Below are 19,657 nucleotides of genomic sequence, written 5' to 3'. Positions count from 1 at the left end.
TTAACGGGGACTGGAGTTAAATCATCACGAAAAATAATATTACAATTGTAAAAGGAAAAATTAAAACATGTAATTATTGTCATTGATCGGAAATTAGTTGACTTTTCAAGGGGAACAAACTATTAACTAACTTTGCAGCAATTGCGCAAGTAATAATAACTTGTATTCGCACTAAATGGATTTAAGTTCATACAACATTATATATATATATATATATATAACTGCTGGTCTTTAAACAACAGTCAACAGTTAAAAAACTGTTTTTTTTTTTTTTTTTTTCATATTTTCATTAATATTAAGAGGGAAAATGCACATGGTTTTAATTGATTTGTGAAAAATCATATATATATATAAACTTAAATTATCTCTGCAAACGCTTAGTATTTAATGGAAAATTGGGACGATTCATCTGAGTACTGGCTCAGATCAATAACATAGAAATAATTAAATGAAGCAATACGCTTTGAAAATCCTGTAAGGCTAATGCTACTCCTCCTCCTTCTACATCGAGTAAAACACAATCACTATGAAAGACTTACAATTGCATCTACCAAATAACCTGTAAAAAATGTTCTCTCAAGTATGTATGTCAAACAAAAAACCCTCTCAACCTCAGAATTAATAACCACAGATCTCATATCAAAAAATTTAAAAATAGCAACAATAATCGCACAAAAGATAGTCAGCATACTGCAATTCTTGAGCATTATCATTTACATAATTTTGATAACATAGAAATTAATGTGCTTGATATTGTGCCAAACACCAAACTTAGACTGTTTAAGGAATCAATTTACATACTTCAAAAAAAGTCACTGTATCCTTACGGACTAAATGCCTATCTAAGTAATACCACCAATAGACAGTCAGAAGTCTCTATATATGGACAATTCAGACATTTTAGCAATATTACTACCAGTGGATCGAGAGGAGGTGATTCCAAAAACAAAAGATTTTTTTCAACACAAGATCTGAAATTAATTATTAAAAATCTGAATTCCTACCTTGAACATAAAGAATTCGCTAAAAATGCCATAAAACTTCTTCATACATTTAAGAATACTACCTTATGGAATCTGATTAAAATAATAAATCAATAATTCTCAATGTTTAATTCACCAATTCACCAATATTCAATGTTCACCAATAATTCTCAATGTTTCTAAATAGTCAAAGATCTGATTATTGACTTTTGCAATTTTAAACTAAAGAATAGTAATTTTTTTCACAAAAAACTTTTTTGTACTATACAGTTCAAGCACCCTTCTTACGATCAGCTAAAAATACAAAGCATTTTTAAAAAATATCAACACTTGCTTCCTGACCAACTACTTCAAATTAAGCCCTGTTTTAAATTTGAAAAGACCTTAGGTCAACTAGTTATCAACCACCACGTTATACAAGAAAGTAGCATATGTAATTGCCTAATGCCTGTTTACAATAAATATGTCGATCCTTTCCACCAACATGTTATCACTGGAGATCTCAATATCATTGAAGACTTAGAATTGCGAACCCTTATGAAACTTGGCACCAAATTTCGTCCTACTTTCAGTATTAATAAGCACTTTTGCCTCAAACAATTTATCATATTAGCTAGTAATAGATCCAATTTACCTACTACAACTTTTCTTGAATGGAAAGCTGCACTAATTAAAGAATTTCAACATTTGCTTTTCAAGTCACCTTATTTCAACTCTTTGCATAGTAAAAAGCAACTAGAAAATATTATTCAAAAACTGCAAGATAACTTTATCATCACGAAGATTGACAAAGCCAGCAACAATTTTAGTGTTATTTGAAAACAGTTTTACTTCAACCTTCTGCATAATGAATTAAATAAAACTTGCACTTACCAAAAAATTACTAGCAGCACTAAGATTCTTCTCAATAAATTTAACGCACTACATAAAAGACTTAAACTACATCCCCAGAAATATAACAACAGATTTGCCAATCTCTATGCACTACCAAAATTTCATAAGTCTCCGATAAAATTCAGGTTCATAGCTAATAGTACCAAAAGTTAACTTAAAGAAATAGATTATCTTTTTGTACAAAAACTTCGCCTAATACGTGACCTAATTAATAACTATGATTTTAAGGATCTGCATTGCAGCTGGATGATTTCAGGAAACGAACTAGTTGTGAAAACTGTAAATTCACTTAAAATAGACCATATCCAATGCTACGGACTTTGAAAACCTCTATACTACTTTACCACTTGAAGAAATATTTACAAGCTTACTTGCTCTTCCAGATTTATTTCCGCAAATTTCTACAATAATAAGCAACGAAAAATGGCAACTCTTTCTCTCAAGCGTGCTTTTCAATAATTTTATTCAATTTAACAATAGCATATTTAAACAAATACAGGGAATTCCCATGGGAGGTAATTTTTCAAGTTCTGTCTATGAATTATTCCTTTTTACAAAAAAATTGACTTTGTTTGTTCACTCAGTAAAGAAGAACATAAATTTTACCAACACATCTATCGATATATTGATGATGTCATTGCATTTAACAACTACAATAAAATACAAGTTGCTAATATCTACCCTACATGCCTAAAACTAAATAATACAAATACAGTGCAACATAATGCAGTCTAAGTTGATTTACATATTATTGATTACAATTTTATAAAAGTGTACGACAAAAGAAGAGAATTTAATTTTTCAACACTAAAATTAACCAACTGGAATTCAAATATTTCCAAAAGAGTCATCCTTAACACAATTTATTCACAGCTACTCAGAATAAAAAGAATCTGCAATACTGCAAAACACCTACAAGAAGAAATACTATACTTCGTCACTATATTGAAAAGTAACCTAATTCCTCATAAAATAATTAAAAATACCTTAAAAAAAGCTGGCATTAAAGCCCAAGGGAAGGTATAAAGTGGATGGCTGATTCAGAGAACCTAATGTAAAAAATGTACAGATAATTTTTGTTCCTACATTTTCTTTCCTCCAAAAAATTTTGGCACAATACTTTTAATACTATTGCTTAAATACACTGGTGTGCAAAAATTAAGGACGAAGTCGAAAAATTAGTATATCAGCTGAACGAAGAGGCAGAGCGGACAGAAAGACCAATCAGGAGATTAAGTAAGGTGATGTACGGTAGCACATGCGCAGATATGCAGGTAGACGTAATGGGTGAGTGTCTGAGTAGTATAAAGCATGTTGTCGGTGTAAGATCAGTATTTCTGGCAAAGAGATTGCACGCTGTATAGCAGTTAAAATCACACCGAGTTGCTGCCTCAGCGAGAAATGGCGAATAATCAATCTGTTAGACGACATCTGGATGCTTTTACCCGAGGTGGAATCATTGGGAAGTTGGAGGAAGGCCACAGTGTGACAAGTGTGGCTGCAGAGTTCGGAATTGCTCACAGCATCGTTTCACGACTTTGGAGACAATTTAAAACTACAGGAACAGCTATCCGGGTGTTTAGTAGTGGTCGTCCACGAGGAACCACACCCGCAGATCCCCGGTATATTGCCTTACAGGCCAGAAGAAACAGGCGGCAGACAGCGGGAGAAATCGCTAGACACACGACGCAGGCGACTGGACGACCGATATCGCGTTTTACCGTGGCCAGAAGACTGCACGGTGGTGGTCTGTTTGCACGATGCCTTGTACAGTGTGTACCTCAACGCCTGCCCATCGGAGAAGGCGTTCTCTGTGGTGCCGGGAACACCGGAATTGGAGAGACAATGAATGGTGACGAGTATTCTTTACAGATGAGAGCAGATTCAGTCTGAGTAGCGATTCTCATCGCATACTCATCTGGAGAGAGCGGGGAAGCCGCAATCATCCCTCGAACATCATTGAAAGGGACAGGTAGGGAGGTGGCGGTGTTCTCATTTGGGGAGGCATCATGCTTGGTAGTCGTACAAACCTTCACATCTTCGACGCAGGTTCAGTCAACGGGACCCGTTATTGTAACGAGATTCTTCTTCCATATGTGCGTCTTTTTAGAGGCGCTATGGGTCCGCAGTTCCTTTTCATGGACGACAATGCACCATGTCATCGCACAGTAGCTGCCGAACAGCTCTTAGAGAGTGAGGATATTGAACGTATGGATTGGCCGGCACGATCTCCGGATCTCAATCAAATCGAGCATGTATGGGATTTTCTAGGCAGGCGCTTGGCAGCTCGTACCTTACCACCAGTAACGATTCTGGAGCTTCGATTGGCGCTGCAAGACGAATGGGCAGCAATGCCTCAACAACTCATTGACACCCTCATTCTCAGCATGGGCAGCCGCTGTGAATAATAATGCTTAGCAGTCAGGGGAGATCACATCCCCTATTAAAGACCGGATGTTTCTTGCTGAACACCCATCACAGGGATGTTTCGGCCTTCAGTCGCATTGCGCTCCATGCTACTTTTTCTATAAAGCTTCTTTTTATCCCTCTGATTTCTCTTTTAGAAAGTGTTGCTTACATTACTCATGTCCTTACGTATTGGGGATCTTACGGTATTAAATGTGTTGATTTGGAAAGCTTTTGTACAAAGTTATATTGAAAAAACCGTCTCGTCCTTAATTTTGGCACACCAGTGTAGTTTTAAATTACTTTGATGGTCAATTTTACTACTTTTATTAACAAATTGGGCCTTTTCGTTTTTTATTGCAGCTTGATCGCCCTCTAACTTGAAGAATTACGACTTTTATTAACAAATGACTGTTTTTTCCATTTTACTCTTACTTTTGTGGCCATGTTAAGTAATTTTAGCTGAATTAGCCATTTTCACTTTTAGAAACAGTTTTTTTCTTCTAACAACTTGACTGACGCCATTTTGAAATCTTTCCAAGTCTTTCCGAGACTTCCGACCCCCCCTCCCCTTTGAATACTAGGGACGAGTTATAGCCAACGGACAGTCTAATCACATTGGCTGTTGCCCAGTGACATTGTTCCCCCCTACTTACGTCACACTACGAGTGAGAGAGCGTTGAAGGACACAGAGGGGAATTACAACCCCTTTTCTACTTTGTTTCACGCTGGAGAACTCTGCACAGCCCCAGGTCTGTTTTTATGTTTCTTTTACTAAAAAATTTTTTCTTGGTCTTAGCAAGACCCACTATGTTTGTTTTCATTTAAATTTAATTTCAGATTTCTAAAATTTATAAAGGTATAATTCTTTAAGCTTGCAGGTCCAGCCCGTAAGTTATTGTATATTTTGACTAATAGCAGACTGCTATTTATTTTTATCTTAATTATTGCTGTACATCGGAATTGCATTTACATCTCTTAACACCTTAATGTGTCATTATGTGCGGATGCGTCGGGAAATTGGAACAGAGAATTGAGACTAAAAAAATTTTTAAGACAATTCATCTAATTAATTAAAAATTATGTAACGCAAAAGTTTCAATTGTCTGTTTCGGCGAAAGGCGTAATGGAGTTAGCTTGGTTCGACGTTTAATTAGAAATTTCCCTTGAAAAGCCAGGTTGGACTTCGAATTGAACTAATTTACCATTTTCCGCTTTATATTTTTATATGTTTTTGTTTGTTTTATGTTTTAACTTGTTCCATCGATTGGTTTTTATATGTTTTAACTTTTCAATTATCACATCGATAGATACTTTACTGTATTTTTTGCCATTAGTAGTTTCCTACGATTAGTATTTAACTGTGTTTAATATATTTTACATTCTATTTCGCATGTAGCATAATTTTTCACCCCTCAATGACATTGTTCTTTTAAAAAATCTGTTGAGCTTTTTCTTGGAGCCATAGTTGCTGGTAACTTTTTGGTGAGCTTTCTACAATTTCTGATTTCCTTAATTTTGCAGCATATTGCGCAAAACATTTTTTAGACCAAATTGGTCTTTCAATATTGTACTTACTACCTAGCTTGTTAATTTTATATATATATATGTAATAATAAAATTCCATAGTCAAGAAGTAAGAATATTTTTAGACAAGTCAATCTCACTGCACTTCAACCAAGAAGGACCATTCCACCACAATTGATGAGATAATAGTTCTGCAGGAAATAACCCACGTGAAGCACAATCAGCTGGATTTTCTTTTCCATCAACATGACTCCAGTTCTCAGGTGGTAAGATGGATTGTATTTCAGAAATTCTATTGGATGCGAATACTTGACATTTTTTAGGATCTGACCTTAACCATGACAACACGAATTGTGAATCACTCCAAGCTTGCACTAAATCAAAATTTATAACTAATGCAGCTTTTACAGACTGAATCAAGCGTGCCAATAACACTGCTGCACATAATTCCAGTCTTGGAATCGTAATAGATTTTAATGGTGCTACACGAGTTTTAGCTGTTACAAGTTTAACATTAATGTCAGAGTTATTGCAAGTTTTGATATAAATAACTACTGCATAATCCCTTTCAGACGCATCACAAAATCCGTGAAATTCACATCGAAAATAATCAGGTAGCAGAATTTTCCTAGGTATATTTATAGAATTCAAAAGTTTAATTTCTCTACATAGATTTCTCCAATTTCGATCAATCTTTTCTGTTACAGGATCATCCCATGATAATTGTAATTTCCACAATTGCTGAAGGATCATTTTAGCGAGAATTACCAAACAGAGCTATCCACCCCAATGGATCGAATAGCTTTGCTATTGAATGACAAAATAATCCTTTTAGTCAAAACTAGTTTGATACTCTATTACACTGACATTACTGACATTACATTTAAATTCATCATTGTCCGGATGCCATTCCAATCCCAGAACTTTCAATGTTTTATCTTCGATTACACGATGAATATTGTCACTATATGTGTTTGTTAAACCAGAGGTTTTTAACAATGACGGTTCACTTGTCGACAATTTGTGAAGCTCAAAGCCACCCCTTTTTAGCAGTTGTTGCAATTCGTCTATCAATGCAATACCTTCCGAACTATCTTTTACACCAGTTAACATATCATCAACATAAAAATCTCTTAAAACTATATTCTTTGCTTTTGGAAAGTTCAATCCTTCGTCAATCGCTAACTGACTCAAAACTTTGGTTGCAAGATATGGAGCAGCTGCAGTTCCATATGTAACTGTTTTCAAACGACAAACTTGTATCAAAAGATACATCATATAACGCTAATTTGTGTTGTTTGACTTCTGAATTAGTATTTATTCGGCGTGTTATTGTGTCTTAATTATGATCTTCTTTACAATAACCACAACCTAAAGTAGCAAGCAGAACATTATTCTTATTTTGAAACACAGATTTAGGTACCTTATTACTTGTTGATTTGCTATTTTGAAGTGTTCTTGTATAGTTTTTTAGGAATTCAATTAAAGTCGTAAGTTTTGGAATCTCATTACATTTTAACTGACGTTCCCACCATAATTTTGTAGAAGGATCTAATTTTTGCAAAATTAAATAAGTCATTAAAGTGTCACTAAAATTATCAATGGTTTGATTCAATACTTCTAAAGAACAAATTACTTCATTAATATTTTCAACTAAATTTAAAATAACAAATGCCGATTCATTTTGAATAGTTGGTAAGCTTAGAAAACGTTCAATATATGCAAAAATTTGTTCTCTCTTATTTGAATATCTTTCGTTTTACAGATTCCATGCTATTTCAAAATTACAATCCGAAATTTGAATGGTTTGAATAATGCGATATGCTTCACCTTTCAACGAAGCCTTCAAATACTGCAATTTTTGAACATTAGATAAATTTGTATTATTTCTTACACAAGCACTGAAAAGATCTTTAAAAGCTATCCATTCTGTAATATTATCACCAAAAGTCGGTAATGTTAACTTGGGTAATTTAATATTGTCAAGAACCTGTTCTGAAATTACACTATTAGAATTATTTTTACTATTTTGATTTTTTAATATTTTTTCACCTTTAAATTTCCACAAATAAATTTTATATGAATACTCCTGAACATTATCTATTTCGTTTTCTAATTCTTTAGTATCTGTAATTAAACTTTCGATTTCAGAATCAAGCTTCCTTAATTCAATTTTTTTTTTTTTTTTTTTTTTTTCAATAATTCGTCACATTCCTCTAGTTCTATCAAATTAATTTCATCTGCAGTTAAAATAGTTTCAATTTTCTTTACATAATTAGTAACATTCCTCCGTAAAACTGCTCTTTTGTTTTAAAAGTTATAAGTTCACTCATAATTGATCAATTCAAAAACAGAAATTGTTCTTAAATCACTTAACACTATTACTAAAATGAAATCGAAACACCTTTGTATGCTGTTTCACAACATTGTTCTTAAAATCAGTTATAAACGAATTTTTGTTCAAAATCCACTTACCTCACAAAGTGGAGTAATTTTTCACCAACCATATACATATTTGCGTTGTTACAATGCGCTTAGAACAGTCACTATCTTCACTAGCATTCCGGCTAGACTTTTGACCAACAATAAATGTACTTTACTCAATGTATTTCACAAACAAAAATCTTTTAACACATGGACTGTATTCCTTCACTTTTATTTCATTACACTAATTATAAATAATATGTCAGCGATGCGAAATAATTGATATAAAATAAGCGAGCCATTCTACATGGCTGTCACAAACACAATTCTATCAATCAATTATCTTGTTGCCACACATAAAGTTCAAAACTAAAGGAAGAAAAACAAAAGAAATTTACGCTGTGTGCAACAATAAAATGAAGCAAACGATACTCACATAAACACCAGACAAAAGCTGGTACACCACACACACACATATATATATATATATATATATTCAATAAACGATTGCACTTAAAGGAATCAGCAGCTACAATGATTTGATGACAAATTTATTATTGGGAAATAATTTGTATACATGTTTGTCTTTCCTCGAATTTCTATTTTCAAATGAATCGTACCAATTTTCCATTAAATACTAAGCGTTTGCAGAGAGCATTTAAGCTTATATATATAGTATATGATTTTTCACAAATCAATTAAAACCATGTGCGTTTTCCCTCTTAATAATAGTGAAAAAATGAAAAAAAGACCAACAGTTTTTTAGAATTTATTGTTTTTTTCACAATGTTACGCAATTATAATGGCTTCATTCTTACACAATAGTCTGTAGTTACATAATAGTCCGTAGGCTTCCTTTCAAATTTAAAACTAAATTTGTTAAACTATAGTGAGAAAAACTATCAAAACGTTTCATAGCACCGCTTTCATGAAACCTTTCCGGTGAATAACAGAAACGAATATAAAAATGTTAGAAGTAATATTTAAAGTACAATTTCCATTTCGTTCGCTCCTCTTTGAAATTACAAATTTATGATAGTTTTAGAGAAAGCTATTCTTAGATATTTACTGCTTAAAGCATTAAACAAATAAATAAATAAAAGTAATAAGGATTCGAAATTTAGCTTAGACCGAATATAATCAAAAAAAATTCAGAACCCAATGTGCAAAGATGATTGGTAATAGAATTAATAATAATAAGTAGATTTAAAATATTGTTACGAAATGTACAGGCGCGGTGAGATAGCTTCCCGGCAAAGCAGTTCTTAGGGTTGCGGCAAGGGAAGGCAATGTTGCCAGATTTGACGAGAAATCGCCCATTTGGCGACAAAATTGGCGATATGCCATGGTTGATGGAGACCTATCTGGAACGAATTCTTACCGGTTTAGCCCAGAATGTTCTCGAACACCAGCCAAAAGCTATATAAACCCTACTGCTACGCGGAGAGTTAGTTAGTATCAAGTTGGTGCCTCGTCTAGCGGAGTCGATCGAGTTGACAGCCGGCAGCGAGTGCCGAGTGGGTCGTCGAGTGCACCGAAAGAGTCTCGTAGTGTATCGCCGTTAGTGCATTGTCGAGAGAACGTGTTGAGCTCCGGGAACGACTGAACCGAAGAGTCGGGAGCTGTACTCTAGTGCTTTGCTGTGAAGCTGTCTCCACCGTGATAGCCTGATAACCTAGAAGCTGTGTCGCTGATCGTGTCAGCGTGTCATTATTCAGTCGTCGTTATTCACTCTAAATCTACGAACCCCGTGCGAACGTGAAAGAAGAAAATAACGTAACAATATAATAAAATTTTCATTTACTTTTTTTAACACTTGCCTATGCCGGCCTCGCGAGAATGGGTATGTCACTTTTAAAAGTGGGTTAGATTTCTTGGAAATTTGGAGGTTAATTATTGCCCTTTACTCGTTGTTTGGAAAGAGTTTCAGTTATGTGTTGGATTGGATAGATAAAATTTTATAATTAATTTGAGTCAATAGTGAATCTAGAGGCGTGCCGTAGTTCAGCGTTTCTAAGGTTTTAAAAGTTCTTGCACGAGAGGCCGCAGCAAATCTTTCGAGATTTTTGCAGATTTTTAGCAGATAAGAAATATAATAAAGAGAAAAACGGAGGTAATTCACCATCTCCCCGTGGCTTGCGAGCTGCGAGTTCTCAACATGATTTAGAATGGCGAGTAATCCCGCTTTTTCGCGGACAACCTGTTCCTCGAAGAAGTTTGTTTTTAACATCGCTGGTTCATTTTGTTGAAAAATAATTCAAGGTGCTTGTGCTGCGTCTCCACATTTCTGATGAAAATTTATAAGCGGGTGGGTCGTCATCTTCCGTTGTCTGTTTCTTGCAGTTATCTTTATTGCGAATATCGAATCGTAGATTTGTGGTGTAGTGATACAAGTTTTCGGACATTCATCAGGAAACTGGACTTTTAAATATGTCGTCTTCGGAGAAGGCATATTTTGTGAAAATTTCTATTCTACAAATTTACTATGCGGAATTCATGACAAAAAGCTGACTGATTGGAAGGAGTCATCAGACATTGCTAACAACGATGAAATATCCAACCGTGAATGCCTTAGGCAGTGATCAAACTTAGTTTTTAACAACTATGAAGATTTCCACCATATATATATTATTCGACGTATGTAAAGAAACCGTCAGGCAGCTCCTCAAGGCCCACAGACTTAGGGAGTGTATTTTTTCATATTTGTTTGTTGCTTGGTACTTAATTAATAAATGTGAAAGTGAATTTTTAAATTCATAACAGAAAATATCACTATATGTTCTTAAATTTATTGCACTTAAATGATTTAAGTATTTGTTGAAAAGGATCATTAGGGTAACTGTATTGTCGCTCACTTAAACTTAATATTTATATATATAAGAGTAATATTGTAATATTTATATATATAAGAGAGATAAGCAACTATAGTGAAGCTCCTTTTAGTACAAAAAGATAAATTGTTCATTGTTCCAAATGTGAATTATTTTGAATTAGCAAATTGAAATGCCTGTTGTTTAAGCAAGTAAGAAAAAAATGCTGTTAGGACTTGGATTCTGTTATCCCAGTTATCTAATGCTATTCTTAAACGTTATCTAATGCTATTCTTAAACATTAGCTAATGCTATCTAATGCTAGTTATGTTATTCTAGAAAAATTTAATAATGTTTGTAATTATTTAATATTGTATGTTTTATTTGAATTATTTTATATAGTGGTATATTTTATGTCACCCAAGTAATCCTTATGGAAAACAAGGACTCTATTCGAACCTGAGTATTAAAGTTATAGAGGATTGTGCATTTCAGGAGCTATATGATCGAATTAAGTATTTTAAATGAGATGGTGATTTGATTCTTATTTGTGTGAATCCTTTTGAATTGTGTTCTTATTTGTGTTTATTTAAATATAAACACAGATGTCCTGAGTTTATATTTAAATGAACAGTGTATGTGGTTATCTGAAGAGTTTAATAGTTGTTGTACTGAAATTTATGCGTTTTCAGAAAAGACTGTTGATATAGTTTTGTTTTAGAGAGAGATAGTATATGCAGAATTAGTTCGATAGTGAAGTGCTTTTTGCATATTTTATTGAAAATAATCAATTCGCTTTACACCAGAGAGGATATTATCCCTTCAGTAATGACTTAAAGATTTAAACTTTGAAATGATAAAATTTACTTTACTATGTTGATGATTTATGTGATTTTAACTTCAATCATGAGACGAGATTCAGATATTTTATGAGAGTTTTGTTTTTCCTCTTTTCTATTTTTGCCCTTCTTTTTTTTTTTTTGTGTGTGTACCCGGTACCAAAAGAGAGAAAGTTCAGTTAGTCAGGCTGTTAAAAATATTAATCTTAATAACTTTTTAATTTAACAAAATTCAAAACTATCTAGCCACTGGCTACATTAATGTGAAGTAGTCCAGCATTCTGAAAGCTTCGGGGGCTATTAGTCTCGGTGGGATTGTGCGTTGGTTCACTGTGTAAACGGCGTATCACTTTTCAAATTGTTGCCACTAAATATTATTGTCCTGAAGAACTTAAATAACCAAAAATATGTATGTATGTTCCTAGCGTTGTGAAATAAACGACGATATCTAAAGTATCAAATTTTAAATAACGTATCTTTCACCCGAACATGTGCAACTGAATGCCCGAATTTTTAATTTCGAGTTTGTTTTATTATTTATTTCATATTTTGTAGAACTTTAATGAATTTTTGATTAACAAACTCAACGATCTGAAAGCGAACAGTGACAATACTGGTCGAAATAAAACATTTTTATCTCCAGCACGCGAACTGTTGTCCTGCAAAATGTAGGCTATTTATCTTTCAATTTTAATTTAAAAAATTTTCTGTATGAAAGCAATGTGTCACTGCGGCCGTAAATAAAATACTTTTGTATTCTTTGCGCTAGTGTGCTGCCATTAAGTAAAACCTAAGATACTTTCAGATATAATCCGGAGGTTACTGAGTAATAAACTAAGCGATTTAAAAGCAATAAACGTTGCTCTTAAAAGTACTTTTTCTACTTTTTATTGTGATTGATTTAAATAAACATATATCAAATTCATGAGATATCTAATCAGATACATTAAATATTTATATGAAATTGCACTAGCAGGACTCATTAAAATCTTTATGTATTTTTCTTTTAACGATGACTATTTCAGGCGGTTGACCGCGCGAGCGGCCAGCTTTTCACGAAATAATATAGCGAATATGAATTTAAATATGGTAACCTCTAACACATCTGGCAATTTTAAAGGTACGCTGTTTTTAAAATTTTTATGATTTTGATGCTGAACTGAGTTTTATGCGGCGTAAGTGCGAAAATGATATTTTTTAAATAAAGTTAATTCATAAAAGTTAATAATAAAAAAATAGAAAATTTGTTATTAGCCATCTTACTAAGAAAGCTGAATTACTGAAATGAAGAAAAGACTGAAAAAGAAAAAAATTATGCCAACACTTAACACTGCAAAGAAAATTCTAAACATATGCTGCTATGCAGGTTTTAAAAATTTTATGATTTTATTGTTAAACTGCATGTGACGTAAATGCTAAGAAAAGATGCTCAATAATAAAACTACGAAGACATGGCTTTGTAGGAGGGAGTGCAGCAACAGAGCTCAGCAAGAGAGTAAAAAACCTCCAGAAAACTCTTTTAGGTAACAGTTAAAATCTGAAATTTTTCAGATGTTTTTTAGCTTGTTATATAAGCCAAGCCCAACTGGAACATATTAAAAATATATTCAATTTAAAAAGGAGGATTTGGGCTCTTTTTGGATACTGGTAATCCTAGTGCTAGAAGACAAACATATGTTGCTATGTGATGGTGTTGCTTGGCCATCTCGTACACCATTCACCAGTCCTCAACTTAAAAGAATTTTTTACCTTCGGATTCACCTTAAATCTAAAGTTTACGCACATCAACTATTCCATTAGGCATGATACGTTAGGTGATAACAGGCTTTTAGAAATCCTCTTCAAATATATTGCCAAACTCGCCGATTTCTCCTTAAAATTGTGTTTTTTACTTTTTAGAAATAATATTGCATGTTCATCACTGCAACTTTGTAATCAAACGAAAATTCTCAAAATGTTCTCGAATTATTGTTTAAAATAACTGCACCTCTACCATCTATTATCATCTACACCAATCAGATATTCTAAATTTTAAAATACATATTGAGCACGAGCGAAAATGCTCCGAATTCCACGCGCAAAAGAAATTCTCAATTTAAAATACATACTACGCATGCGCGAAAATGCTCTGAAATTCTCCTTCCAGAACGGCAAACTCGAGTCGGATACCACATTTGGCGCACTTATCAATCTCGTAAAAAGCGCCAAACACAACGCGCCAAATAATTTTGCGATTCTGCACTTTAGCCTGTAGCCAATCAGCAAGATCAAGGATCAAGGATCAAGGAAGTGCAAGTTACGGAGTTCATAGGCAATTACGCCTTTACCTCCACATCTTCAAAGGAAATTTAATCGTCCGAAAGAGGGTATTGTCAAATAAGGTAAAAATTTTGATAAGCCGAATGACTTGGAGTAAGTGCCTTCACACTGAGTCAAAAAAAGGCAAAAAACTCAGAAGGTCTTAATTTTGCGCCGAAAAAGGGCCAGAGTAATTTAGATAGGGGCAGCCAGAAAAATTTTGACTAGAAATATAAAAGGTGAAGTTTCCTTGAACCTTGATAATCATTTTCTTTGCATACGTCAGATGAAGGACACGCAGGGGAATTCCGATGCGCGCTCTTCGAGGTGGGGGGAGGGGGGAACCTGTTTACAGGTCGAAAAAGTGGTTCTGTCAGTGATCAGCTGGGAGGGAGAAGTTTCATTTTTTGACCGCTATTCATTGCGGTTTTTAAAAGCCAAAAAGGACGCTGTTAAGCGCCTAAGAAAGTTCCTTCTTAGAGGAAGAGAGAAGTTAAAGTTTAAAGAATCTTTATCAGTTTTAGAGAGAACTTTTTCCGTTTTATTTTAGTTGAAAGATTAGAGTAAGTTAAATCAGTCCTATCTGACTGTGGTGTTTCTTGTTAAAGAAACGCTAAGGAGGTTCCTCGAGTTAATGCCGTGTGCATTAAAGAACTTTAGAGGCGGGTGGGTTAAGGAACGAGAGGTAGTTATTCACGTGGTTATCAGTGTGCTCATATCTAGCCCGTTTAAATGGCAGAGCCGAATATTCCCTATTAAGTACCGCTCTGGGCCTTTTTCGGGAAGAAGCAACTGCAGGATCGTATACGGGTAGCATATGAAGCACAGGATTAGCGACACGTTGAATATTTTTGAAAAATTTTTTCGAAAGTCGCTGTATATAGCGATTAATGGGCATAATTTTGAGGTCGTTATGAATCTCTTCGTTCCGTACAAACCACGGAGCTTTTAGAATTTGCCGAAGCATTTTAGATTGAAAAATTTGGACATGTTTTCTGTTAGTCAGTGCGCATGGGCCCCATACGGGACACGCATACGTAAGAACCGGCCTAATCATTTATTTGTAGAGCAAGATTTTGTTATCAGTTGACAGGTCGCTATGACTAGCTAAGAGGGGGCGTAGGGCGGTTTTGACAGCTGTCGCACCCGCTATGATTTTGCGGATGTGAGGCTGCCAAGTTAATTTTGAGTCTAGTAAAACACCTAGATATTTGTAAGAAGAGACCCAGGGAATGGGTTCACCGAAGAGCATTAAGTTGGGTAAATTTGGGATATTTCTTCGGATGAACATGGTGGCAGCACATTTTGCGACATTAATTTTGATTTTATACAGACCGAGCCAGAGTTCTAAGAGTTCTAAGGCTGCCAAGTTAATTTTGAGTCTAGTAAAACACCTAGATATTTGTAAGAAGAGACCCAGGGAATGGGTTCACCGAAGAGCATTAAGTTGGGTAAATTTGGGATATTTCTTCGGATGAACATGGTGGCAGCACATTTTGCGACATTAATTTTGATTTTATACAGACCGAGCCAGAGTTCTAAGGTCGAAAGGTAACTCTGCAATTGTGAGATTACCTGGAGGGTGTTGGAGTGTTGAGAAATGATGGCTGTATCGTCTGCGTATAATGCAAGATCGATATTTGGGGCCTTAGGAATATCATTTACATAAAGGTTAAAGATTGCGGGGGCGAGGAGACTTCCTTGAGCCACCCCAGCATAGATTGGGCGGGGAGAGGAGAATTCGTGGTTAACTCGCACGCGGAAACTGCGTCCGGTCAAGTACAAGTTAATAATTTTAATGAGATGAGCCGAAAAACCAAGCCGCATGAGCTTGTAAATAATCCCGTCATGCCAAGTCCTATCAAAGGCTTTGGCAACGTCTAGATAGACAATTCCAGTTCTCTCTCGCTTACGAAAGCCTTCATGAATGAATTCCACTACACGGAGTAACTGGTGTACCGTGGAGTGTTTAGGTCGGAAGCCGAATTGTTCCGGGATTAGTAAATTTTGATCCCGACAGAATTCATTCAGGCGATTAAGTAAGACAAATTCATAAATCTTAGAGAGAGAAGATAACAGACTGATGGGTCTGTAATTGACGGGCAGGTTTAAATTTTGTCCCGGTTTTGGAATGGGAACGACTGCTGCAATTTTCCAGCAGTCGGGGAAATAGCTTCTCCTGAGCATTAAATTTATGAGGACCGTGATCCATACGATAAACATAGGGGGGAAGTTTTTGATCATGCGATTCGAAATAGAATCTATGCCAGGTGACTTGTCAGGTTTCAGTTTGTCAATGAAAACCATGACTTCAGAAGGGTCCGTCGGCCTGAGTTCAGATGTGGTAGGTTGTGTTAGAAAATCTTTAACCCGTGCTTGTATGCGCCCCTGTGTAACCGGACGGTTACAGTAGGAGTCGTGGTTTGTTGTGAATTGAGTTGCAAGGCTGTCAGCTATGACATTTGCCTTTTCTGAGTCGGTGTAGGCCATCTGCGCGCCATCGGCCGTTTGAAGGGGCGGAATGTGTGTTTTATGTTTGCGTAATCGGGCGGCTGCGCGCCAAATCGATTTGTCTTCAGTCGTTAGGGACTCAATGAATGTTTTCCACTCCGCTTGTTTTAATAAGCGGGTTTCGGTCCTTATCTCGTTCTGTATCTTGCGAAATTGGGCACGGATGTTGGGATCTCGTGACCTTTGCCAAATTCTTTGCAAGTAATTTCGCTGCTTAATTTTGAATTTAGTCTCAGGTGGGAGCCTAGCACCTGGATGTTTACGTGGCTTTGAAGCCGCAGCTCTCGCTTCTTTCAGTAAAGACTCCAAACTTTTGATATGCCTGTCAAAGTCCGAATTGCTGGAAATTTTGATGGGAGGGAGTGAAGTTTTTTCCAAAATAAATCTAAAGTCGTCCCAATTTGTTGAGACTTGCTCCTCTAATTTTGAGTATCGATTTTGAATATCTAGGGATATCAAAACGGGGTAGTGATCAGAGTCCAATTCCTGAATCACTTTTATCTCATGCCGAGAGAATATGTTATAACAGGCAGCCAGATCAAGAACTGCAGGGGACCCTCTATGAGGGTAAAAGGTCGGGAGGGTAGGAGCTATGATCTGCACATGGTTATTCTGGCACCATGAATTTAGACTAATACCATACCTGTTCCTGTTAGAACAAAACCATGCGGTATGGCGTGAATTTAGATCACCAGCAATTATTAGGTGATTTGAAATATTCAAAATTTTATCAAAATCACTGACAGGAAAAGCTGGCCTTCCACGTGCTGTAGACAGTGGAGGTAAATAAGCTGAGACTATTGTCAGCGGGGAGGAATTTTGAAGGAAAATTTTGATGATTGTCGCTTCCAAAAAATTTAAATCAGGGGTCGGTATCATGTGGTGCTTTAACGAACGCTTCACATAGATACAAGTGCCGCCACAGGGATTTCTGCCCTGTGACACCCTGTCAGTACAATAAATGTCATAATTCCCAATTTTGGGAGTATTCCCTGGGGTAAGGTGAGTCTCTTGGTCTAAAAACACGTCAATATCGTGCTCTACTACAAAATCACGATCTTCGTGAATTTTTGGAGTTAAACCACTGGCGTTCCATGTGCAAATGGTCAGTTCTCTGATGGTGTTTGAACTGTTATTTATACAATTGAATTTTATGCCGTTGTTAAAGGTTCATCACTGAAAAACAGAAGACATGGGTCTAAAAAAGCCGAATTAGGTTGAAAGCTCAACATAGCTTTCATAAATATAAAATGCCCTCATTAAAGCATCTGCTTGCCTGAGTTTAGGCATTGCTTTTTTGAAGGCAAGGAGCAGAATATGCTTGTCTACCGCTGGGTCGCGGGAGATTTCAATTAAGCATTTTAGTGTAGATGAGAAGACATCGTCTGAATCATTGCTACACTCTGCTGTGGCTGACACTGCTGGGGCTGCAGGGGCTTCTGCAACCGGCAGTCTTGGATTTGTGGATTTGAATCCGTGCTCAGTGGTGTTCTTCACCATCTGTGCATAAGATGGTGAACTGACGTTGCTCGGGGGAGCAGGCATGGGACGTCTTGTCTCAGCGTTTGCTGGGGGCTTAGAAGAACCCTGAGGGGGGGCTGTTTGAGCAGCTGCCCTAGTCCTAGGCGCGGAATTTTTACCGCGAGCCCGTTTGTTGCCTGGGTATCGGGGACAAGATTTGTACGAAGCTGGGTGATCTCCACCGCAGTTGCAGCAGGTGGCTGGTACATCTAATCCTTTGGTACACTCACGTGCCCAATGGGGTCCAGAGCATCTGACACAACGGATTGGAAGGGTGCAGAGTTCCGAAGAGTGGAAAAAGCCCTGGCACCGAAAGCACTGAGTAGGGCCCTTGCGGCCGCGGTAACGCTCAATGCTGATCTCTGTGCCCCACATGTCAGTGACGGCAAACAGATGATCGAGGAAGGGGTGAGGGATAACTTGTAAATATACAAGTGGCATTGGATGTCTGGAGCCAGGCTGAGTAAGCCGAACGATGCGATGAATCAGCAAGAGAAGCAACATCTGTCCTGTTACGTCACAACTTCTGTCTCGCCTCAAAGCCATTTTTTGGCCAGCGCTGTTGGAGCGTAAACTCGCTACGCAATGCTCCTGGTACGAGTCTTAAAATATAATTTTATATTGAATGCTGTTTCATTCAATTATGGAGTCAGATCAACTAATATATCACCTTCAATAGCAACCATCCCTCAATGGTGAACTGGACGTGATCAATGGTGACTTTCGGACGAAAAATCCTTTACAGTAACGAATACTTCTGGATTTGATTCTTCCCGCTAGCTCATGTTCGACTTGAAAAAAAATGGTGAAAAAGAGAAACTTCTGCTGTGGTGATTCCACCTTTTGTTCAAGTTGATCCATATCTTTGGTTTCACATGTTGGTATCTACTTTTGAACTAGCTGCTCCCAAACCGATAACGGAACAAAAGACAAAATTCAACTACTTCGTAGCTCACTTACCAGCTAATATTGCAACTGTTGTTTGTGATGTCATCATTCAGCCTGATAAAGTCAACCCATATGATGATCTGAAATCAAAAATTGTAAAAAGATGTTCGGAATCGAAGACTCAAGAGATTCCTCGGCTGCTAGCAGGCGGAAGCCTCAAGATAGAAAACCTAGCGAACTTCTACGCATCATGAAACGTCGCACAGAGAATCACAGCATACATGATTCATTTTTATTTTAACTCTTTAATCAAGCGATGCCTGTTACTGTAGCTTCCATCTCTCCTATTCCTTCGGATAAAGCTGCGGAGATAGCTGACCGAATTTTAGCTATCAACAACACCAATATATCCGTCATCATCTCTAACAACGAATCTTCTTCAGCTCAACGCCGTGAAGAAATCAAAGCTCTTCGAAAAGAGGTGTCCGAATTTCGTCGCTCCAGGAGTTCATCACGTACCAATTTTGCTGGCCGAAAACGTTTCAAATCGTGTGAC

This window comes from Stegodyphus dumicola, chromosome 4 (assembly GCF_044657685.1).
Source record: "Stegodyphus dumicola isolate Sdum_Otavi_A_Nest chromosome 4, ASM4465768v1".
Taxonomy (NCBI): Eukaryota; Metazoa; Arthropoda; class Arachnida; order Araneae; family Eresidae; genus Stegodyphus; species Stegodyphus dumicola.
The sequence above is the reverse complement of the archived record's forward strand: the minus strand, read 5'-3'. Positions refer to the sequence as shown.